This window comes from Balaenoptera acutorostrata, chromosome 19 (genome assembly GCF_949987535.1).
Source record: "Balaenoptera acutorostrata chromosome 19, mBalAcu1.1, whole genome shotgun sequence".
Lineage (NCBI taxonomy): Eukaryota > Metazoa > Chordata > Mammalia > Artiodactyla > Balaenopteridae > Balaenoptera > Balaenoptera acutorostrata.
The window spans coordinates 1947136-1956052 of record NC_080082.1 but is presented as its reverse complement, the minus strand read 5'-3'; the positions used below and the strand labels follow the sequence as shown (position 1 = coordinate 1956052).

General features: G+C 59.4%; 1 long non-coding RNA gene across 1 annotated transcript; it reads right to left on the bottom strand.

The window, feature by feature from the left end:
• Nucleotides 1–1053: 1053 nt before the first annotated feature.
• LOC103010438 (uncharacterized) lies at nucleotides 1054–8438 on the bottom strand. The gene is made up of 3 exons (XR_450197.2): nucleotides 6674–8438; nucleotides 5510–5760; nucleotides 1054–5340 (listed from the first exon to the last, which is right to left on the bottom strand). It is a non-coding gene; the product is annotated as an uncharacterized LOC103010438 (long non-coding RNA).
• Nucleotides 8439–8917: the final 479 nt, after the last annotated feature.

The following is an 8917-nucleotide window of genomic DNA, read 5'->3' as shown; positions in this document are numbered from 1 at the left end:
AAGCGTGGGAACAAGCCCCCCTTCCCCTCCAGGCTGGGCAGCTGGGAACCTTGGGGAGGTAGGGATGAGAGCCGGCCCCAAACCACTGGTCAGAGCAAAGTCAGGTGACCAGAACCTGCACCCACAGGTGTGTGCCCCAAAGAAATGAAAACGGGCTTCCGAATGAGCATTGTTCACCGTGGCAAAGTGGAAACAACCCAGACATCCATCCGCTGATGGATGGAAGACAAACAATAGTACTCCAGCCAAACAATGGAATATCACTCGGCCATAAAAGGGAATGAACGCTGACACAGCTACAACATGGGTGAACCTTGACAGCATCATGCTGAGTGAAGGAAGCCCATCACAAAAGACCACATATTCTATGATTCCATGTGTATGAAAAGTCCAGAAGCAGCAAATTCATAGAGACAGAGAGCACATCAGTGGTTGCAGGGATTGGAGGAGAGGGGGACGGGGCATGACTACCAATGGCTACGGTGGTTCCTTTTGGGGTGCCAAAAATATTCTGGGACTGGATAGAGGTACCGGTTGTACAACATTGTGAATGTACTAAATGCCAATGAACTGTAGACTTTAAAATGATTGACTTTATGTTATGTGAATTACACCTCAATTTTTTTTTTTTGGCTGCGCCGTGCAGCTTGCAGGAACTTGGGCCACGGCAGTGAAAGCCTGGAATCCTAACCACTAGGCCACCAGGGAACTCCCTATACCTCAGTTTACAAGCCTTTTAAAAATAACTTTTTTAAAAAGGAAGACACTCTGGGAGAGAGGACCGAGATGGTTTCTGGCCTGAGGCCGATGCTGGACCTCTACACAGCGGGCACGCCCCCCTCCCCCCCAGGGTGAGGGCTGTCTGTGCTCGGCCAAGTGTGCTGGCCCCAGGGGGACAGGGAGTAGACTCAACTAGGAAGGAAGGGCCCTGAGCCCTCGGCCCTGCGCTTGCTGGAGACCCTCTCCTCCCTCCCACTTGCAGCAGGCCCATCCCCCGGGCCCCCGGGCATCTTTGTCGCTTCCCCCCTGCCCTCCCCTGACCAGCTCCTCGCCCAGAGATATGGCTCCACAGTGGAGATACAAAGGGCGGCCAGTGTCCAGCCTGACAGAGATGTCCTGAGGTCACCCCCTCTCTCCGGAGACTCACGGACACCCGCAAACGCGCCTGACACCAGTGAGGTGACAGCCGTCTGCAGGCTCCTCCGAATGCAGGCGCCCACATAGTCCTCCTGCCAGACGGGAGAACTGTCCCCGTTGGAAAAACCCACCCACACGGAAGCGAAAAGGCTGGGGTGCCGGTGGGGGGCTGGATTCCACCAGGGCCCTGCAGGGCTCGGACTGACCCGGGGCTCCCCAGGGAGCGGTCGGGACCACCTACGCCAGACATGCCAGGAGCTGCTAACACACACCCACCCCACTGTGGGTGGAACAGCGACCCCCCCCCCAAAATTCACCTCCACCTGGAAACACGGATGTGACCGGATTTGGAAATAGGGTCTTTGCAGATATAATTCGCTAAGTTTAGATGGGGTGTGAACTGAGATTAGGGTGGCCCTATATCCAAGGAGTAGCGTCCTTATATTTGAGGTGCACACAGAGGGGAGGCCGCGTGAAGACGGAGCAGAGATTGGAGGGATGAGGCCACAAGCCAGGGATGCCTGGAGCCCCCAGGGGCTGGAAGAGGCAGGAGGGATGCTTCCTCGGAGCCTCTGGAGGGCGCCCAGCCCTGCGACCCCTTGATTTCAGACTCCTGGCCTCCAGGCCTGGAGGGAATAGACTTCTGTTGTCTGAGCCCCCGGCTCCTGGTCATCTGAGCCCCAGGACACCGAGGCGGCACCGCCCACCCCCGCTGCTGGCCTGGTGGGTGCGTGGTCTCAGGGCCTGTGTCCCCCACAGGCCTCCAGGCTGATGCTGAGAGCTGCTCCAGCCTCTCACGTCCCCACGGGAGCAGCGCTGCTGCGCTCCTCTCCCCGGGGCCACGGCCCGGTGCCCACGTGCCTCCACCGCGTGGTGACTCACGGCGCTGCTGCCTCTGGGAGACACAGCCTCACCCTTTTGGTGCCACGGAGGCAGCCGCGTCCACGCAGCCGTGACGACCGCTCAGAGCTTGGGGGCGCCGAGGGCAGGCCCCTCCGGAGAGCAGCACCCCACAGGAGAGCAAGGGTGCCCGTCCCTGCGTGACGCCCTCCAACCCAGGTGCAGCGGCAGCCGAGGGGGAGCTGAACGGGCAAGCAGAGCCACAGGCTGGGAGCCCGGTGGCCGTGGAGGGAAGGCGGTGGCCACACCCGCTCTCACTAACCTCCTGCTGGAGCTGGAGGGGCCGACTCTCTCCTCTAGCGCCAGGTCCTCGAAGCAGCGGGGACGCCGGCGATGCCCGCTGCGGTTCGGCTGCCTGGAGGGTTCCCGGAGGGTCTTACTCTCCGAGCCGGAGCCCGCAGCTCCGCCTGGCCTGGCCAGGGCAAAGGCTCAGAGTTCCCTGACCGCCTGAGCCCTTCGAGAGGAAGCTGCCTGAAGGAGGTGGGGATTCTCCCCAGATGAGGGGCACCTGGGCCCGACAAACCAGGACAGACCAGGACGGAGTGGTGGGCGTGACCTGATGGGCTCCTCCTCCTCAGGGGCCAATCCCCAGCCTCAGACCGGGGTTTGACTTCCTGTCACCACGGAGCTCTGGCTGGAGAGAGCTGGGCCACTCGGTTCAGCATCCGAGGGCACAGTTCCAGCACTGGGTTGTAAATTAGGAAACAGCAGAGAGAGTCCTCCTTTTGTGGAACTCTGCATTCAGGTGCTTATTCCAGAGACAAAACTAGGAACATACCTGGACAAGAGCGCTGGGCTCTGGGGTAAAAAGGTGAGGGTGGGGCTTCCCTGGTGGCGCAGTGGTTAAGAGTCCGCCTGCCAATGCAGGGGACACGGGTTCGAGCCCTGGCCTGGGAAGATCCCACATGCCGCGAAGCAAGTATGCCCGTGCGCCACAACTATTGAGCCTGCATTCTAGGGCCCGCGAGCCACAACGACTGAGCCCACGCGCCTAGAACCCGTGTTCCACAACAAGAGGAGCCACCACAATGAGAAGCCCGCACACCGCAACAAAGAGTAGCCCCCGCTCGCCACAACTAGAGAAAGCCTGCGCACAGCAACGAAGACCCAATGCAGCCAAATAAATAAATACATATATTTAAAAAAAAAAGAACTCAGTCTGGATGTAGGGGGCGCCGGTTCAATCCCTGGTCGGGGAACTAAGATCCCACATGCCACGAGGTGCAGCCAAAAAAAAAAAAAAGTCAGTATGGAAAGGCCTGGCTGAGCATGTGGCATGTGACCGACCCTAGTGGTAACAGGTGAGGGAGGTCTGGGGCCGAGTGAAGCCCCCAGCTGAGTCCCCTCTTCCAGCCCCTGCTGGGAGCTCCCAGGCTGGGCAGCAGGTTGGCCTTGTTTACCAGGGGGTCTACTGAGTGTGGCAGGAAGCAGCACGTTACGATGGATGCCCTGGTCCTAAGAGCAGAGCATGGAAAGGTGCTCTCAGCTGTGAGGTCCGACAGCCTCTGGCTGTTTCTGTCTGTGTCTGTGGTCCTGAATTCATGCTTATTAACGTAAGCAATGCCAATCCAGAAATGGAAGCTGCTGGAATATCATGAGGTGCAGGGTCAGCACCGCAAAACCCAGCAGGTGTCGCCAGGCATCAACACCTGTCAGCCACGTTGACCTGACTCAGCCGATCCTCACAGCGGCCCTGGGAGTTGGCCCTTGTGTTGGGGACACGTGGAGGCTGAGAGGCTGCCGTCTGAGCCAGGAGGCCGTGGTGGCCCAGCTCCAGGCTCCCAGCCTCCTCGCCCTCACTGTCCGGGGCAGTTACCCTGCAGGGTGAGGGCGGGGAGCAGAGGTGGGAGGCCCCACTGGTCTGTCTGCTTCACCCCTGGCTCGCCGTTAACTGTGCTTTGCAGGGAGGGTCATTTCCTCCACAGTGTAAAGACTCTGGTGTAGATGGGGTGGTTGTCAAGTTTCCCGAGATCCCAGCTTCACCCCTGCCCCATCACCCACGCACCCTACCATCTGGGTCGAGTCTGTGGGTGGGCCCCGCTGTCCCACCAGTGGACACGTTACCAGACACCAGGGACTTCTACACGGACCAAGATTGCAGATCTTCACGTCAGGAGACAGGGAGAGTCCTACGTGGGCAGAGTCCCACGGAATCTCTAGTGGGTTAGATGGTGACACACACACCCCCAATTCATGTCCACCCAGAGCCTCAGGATGGGACCCTACTTGGAAATAGGGACATTGCAGATGTAATTAAGGCAAGGATCTCAAGATGAGCTCATCCTGGATTAGGATGGGCCCTAAATCCCTGAGAGTGTCCTTGTAAGAGAAGGGAAAACGCACACAGACTCAGAGACACACGGAGAGGCCATGTGAGGACAGAAGCCTCGATGAAGAGGCAGGAAGGACCCTCTTCCATCGTCCCAGGAGGGATCACAGCCCTGCCCACACCTTGATTGTAAACTTCAGGGCTCTGCACTGTGAGGGGATAAATTCCTGTTGTTTAAGCCCCTGGGTTGTGTTAAGTTGTGACAGCACCCCAGGGACACTGGTACAAAGAGCTGCTTGCCATGCATCTCCACGAAGTGTCCCCAGTTCGGACTTTCTGGGATGGGGTCACATGGGGTTCTCCACGTGGCCGAGGTCGGGCATGGCTGGCCCATCATCCTCATCACAGTTTATTACCCAACATGTGACCTCACCACAATCTCTCTCTTGATGGTTCACGGAGTCCCAGGCAGTTCCCAGCCTGGGCTGTGGTGACTGGAACATTCTCAGACTTGCCCTGGGCCTTGCACACACCTTGGAAGTGTGTGCTGGGTGCACACCCAGAAGCGAATTAGTGAGTCATGGGTTCTAGCAAAAGCTGCCTTACCGTTTCCAAAAGGGTTGAACTCACTTACACCCGCCCCCAGGGAGATTTATTTGAATGGAATTTGTGCCGCCTGCAGAGTCCTGAAAAATGTGTACAGAGCTGGACTAAACTGGTCCAGATCATTGAGATCAAGACGTTTAGTTCCTTTTGGCAGAATTAATGATTCCCCGCTGCGCCCTGGCCTGCGGGCCTCCCGGTGCTCTCTGTCAGGACATTGGCAGAAACACGCTGTCACGGGCCAGGTCTCCAGTGTGGTCCCCAGCGCCTCATTTTTGACGAGAGGTGCAGATTTCCCTTTGGAAGGAGCCAAAGAAAGAAGCAGGCACGGACAGGCGAGCGGAGGCTACTCTTCGTTGCGGGCTTCTCATTGCCGTGGCTTCCATTGTTGCGGAGCTCCGGAAATGGGCAGAGATGCCAGGACACCGTGACTATGGGGCGGAGACGGACCGTGAGCCGGGGTACCAGCCTCCGTGTCCCCTAGGTTTCCTCCAGTGCTCGACGGCACAGGGAGGAACGAACCGGTGGAAGAGACCCCGCCCCCGCCCGGCTCGGCCCCCCTTGGGTGGGCTCCCAGCAGCACCTCCGAGGCAGGCTTACCGCGGTGTTCCATGTCCCACTGAGCTGCACGGGGTCACGGCCGAGGCCCCAGCCCGCCCCACGGGAGCTCAGGGGCGGGGAGGCCCCCGGCTTGTCCTGAAACCGAGTGGGGCCCTGAGGGAATCCCGGGCATGCAGGCCCTTTTGGCCCCGTTTCTTGTAGGCAAGACTCCAGCCTCCATGACCTTCCCTGAGTTCCGAAGGGCAGATGTGAACAGTTGGCAATCAAGGGAGGAGTAGCCAGGAAACCACCTGAGGCGAGATTAAAGGGACCAGAGAAGCTCATCAGGATTAGGAGATGGACCACCTGAGACCCTGCGCACCCCCTCTTCTTGTCAGCACCCCACTCTGAACCCTTCTTATAAACCCTCATCAGATCCTCCCGGGTTGGGACGCATAGTTTTTCGAGGCAGAAGCCCGCTGCGTCCCCCTTTGCCTGGCAAAGCAATAAAGCCGTCCCTTCCTACTTCACCCAAAGCTCTGTCCCTGAGATTTGAGTTGGCACCCGTGTACAGAGAGGCTGAGCTTTCGCTTGCAGTCCCAAACTGGGGACACCCGGGGACGGGTCCAGCTGTCACTGGATGCTGGCCGCCCGCAGAGGCAGGGTTAGCTCTGGGTGAGGAGGCCCCCTCCGGCCAAGGGCAACTCGGGGAGGCCCAGCTGAGGGTGGTCAGCGGCCACCCTGGCAGGGTGGGCCCAATCCCCTCAGCGTCCGTCCCAGCTGCCCGACCCAGGCAGGCAGGCACCTGCCGTCGGGGGCCTCCAGCTGGGCAAGCTGCCAGGAGGGCCATCTGGGGGAGGGGTGCCTCTGGCAGCCTCTTCCCAACTCCTCGGCCTCTTTCTCAGGCCCCGGCCAGAGAAGTAGCGGCTCCAGAACTCACGCTGCGCTCAGCCATGACCCGAGGAAGAAAACCGCCTCTTCCTGGCACTTTCCCCAGAAGGCCCAGCACGTCTCCCTCGGGCCTCGGGCCTCTCTGAGCCACTGGCTGCTCCTGGAGCACGTGCTGGACGGGCGTGCGCTTGCCCCTGGGCCCAACTGTCCCTGGAGCTGTGGTGGGCTCAGGGTCCCAGGAAGGGAAGGAGGGTCCTGCGCAGACATGGGTGTGCCTTGGGGGCGGGGAGGGTGAGGCCGCTTCCCTTAACTCTCCCCACCTCCTACACCCACCTCACAGGTGGGAAAACCGAGGCTTCGGCAGGGGTGGAGGTTGCTCAAACTCTCATAGCTGGAGAGCTTCGGGCCGGGACTCTTCACGGCCCACGGCACGCTCACGTCCGGGAGGACTCAGGGCAGCTCGTCCCCCTTCTCTGGCTTCCATCTGAGTGTCTCTGGGAGTCCCCAGCAGCCCACATGTTCTCAGAGGTGAGCGAGGGAAAAGCCAAAAGGCAACTCAGAACATTCCAATAAACCTCCTGGGACCGGAGAGAGGTCCCAGGATCCCAGTGCCCAGAGAGGGAGGGGCTCTGCCCTCAGAGGGTGAGGAGTCCAGAGAAGTCAGCAGGTGAGCTGCTCCACGAGGAAGCAGCACGTGCAAAGGCCCTGGGAGTGTCCCAGCCGCTGAGAGGCGGCCATCATGGTGGGGTGCAGAGGGAGGGCGTGGGTGGGTCAGCAAAGTTTGGAAGGGCAGCCAGGGGCAGACGTGCAAGGTCCTATGGAGGTGGGTCTTTGTCTCAAATGCAGTAGGTGTTGCATTATGGCTGTCAGATGGGTGGGGTCCTGGGGTCTGCCGGGCACATCAAAAGTGCACAGCAAGATCCAGGTGACGGCCAGGCAGCCAAGCGTCCAGTGCACATTTAAAAACGCGTGTAGAAAAGCATGTGACTCTTTCATGCGCAGCAGGATAAATTTCCACCCGACTAGATCTAAGTACAGAACAGTGCCAGCGCCCCAGAGAGCCCGCTGATTTTTTAAAAAGCTAATTTAAAAGTACTGTTTCTGTGACTGTGTAAATCACCCATGGGATTCAAAATTCAAAAGGTATAAAGGGTGCAAGATGAAAATATGTTTCCTGCCCCTTCACTGGGTACTCCAGCTCCCACCCTGGAGACAGCCGGAGTTACCGACTTCTGCAGAACCCTTCCAGAGACCTTCCATACTCAGGAAAATACACTTGTATATTCTTTTTTTCCCTTTTTTGTAAAAATGGTAGCGTACCACGTCCACCATTCCATACCTGCTTAGTGGTACACGCTGTTTATAAGGCGAGGCTTCTGTCTTTGTCTTCCTTTTTTTGGGGTAACAGCTTTATGGAGACATAAATCACATACTGAACGATTCACCCGGGTAAAGCATACCATCCAACGGGTTCTAGTACCTCCGCCAGCGTTGCGCAGCCGCACCACAGAACCTTCTCACCACCCTGTCGGTCTTCACGGCTGCCTTGGACTCCACTGTGGGCTTGAGCCAGTTTCTTTAAGCAGCTTCCTATTGCTTTGTCAACGTTTCTAAGAGATCAGGCAGCCTCAACGCCTGTTTCCTGCTTCCCTGCGGTGGGCGCGCAAGTCTGACTTCAACACTGCACACCCATCGCCCTGGGAACCTGCATGCCCCGGGCCTGTTGGGTGAGGTTCTGTCTCCCCGACAAGACAGGCAGCTCCCATAACCCAGGGGCTCGTGGTGAGCAGAGGAGAGCAAGGCCAGGCTCTCCTGCCCACAGCCCGTGAAGGGTGTCGGGCAGCAGGAGGCAGCGGGAGGTGGCCGGGGTGGGGGTCGGCATGCCAGGTACAACAGGAGAAAACACCCCTGACTTCATGTAGACAGGGCTGAACTTCACCAAGCCGCCATCCTGGAGAAGGGCCCAGGCCAAGAGCCCCCGCCCCGAAGACCAGAGGACACTGCCTGGTTCCCTGTGACGAGGCCAGACTCGGACCCACGAAGGACCCACTCTTCCCCCCCGACCCAGGAAGGTCACCGGAGTCTGGTGACCTTCCCTCCCCTCCCAGACCCCCGAACTCAGCCCCTCAGCCAGAGGTGACAGCCCCTCCTGGAACAGGCCGCCTGGGGGATCTTCTCTCCCCACGCCCCTCCCGGCCGCCCTCACCCCACCCCCGCCCCGGCCCTTTCCAGCCCCCTTCCCTCCCTGCGGAAGAGACCCTAACCCTCCCCCAGCTCCCCCGAGACGACTGCCCGTCCTGTGGTCAGGGACCCTCTGCAGTGACCTTTCCAACATCCCTCCTTACTCAGGCCAGATCTGGCTTCTATGTGACATTCTTTCCCTGGGGGATTCGCAGCCCGAGTCAAGGGACCGAGCCCAGATATAAAACAGGAGCAGCTTTACTGGAACAAGTGGGGACTCAGCCCCCCGCCCCCGTGGCTCCTTGAGAACCAGGCAGGGCTGTCCCACGAGACCACCATCAGAGCCTGGAGACCGTCACGGTAGCCAGAGGGACGGGCGGGGAGAGCGGTCACGCC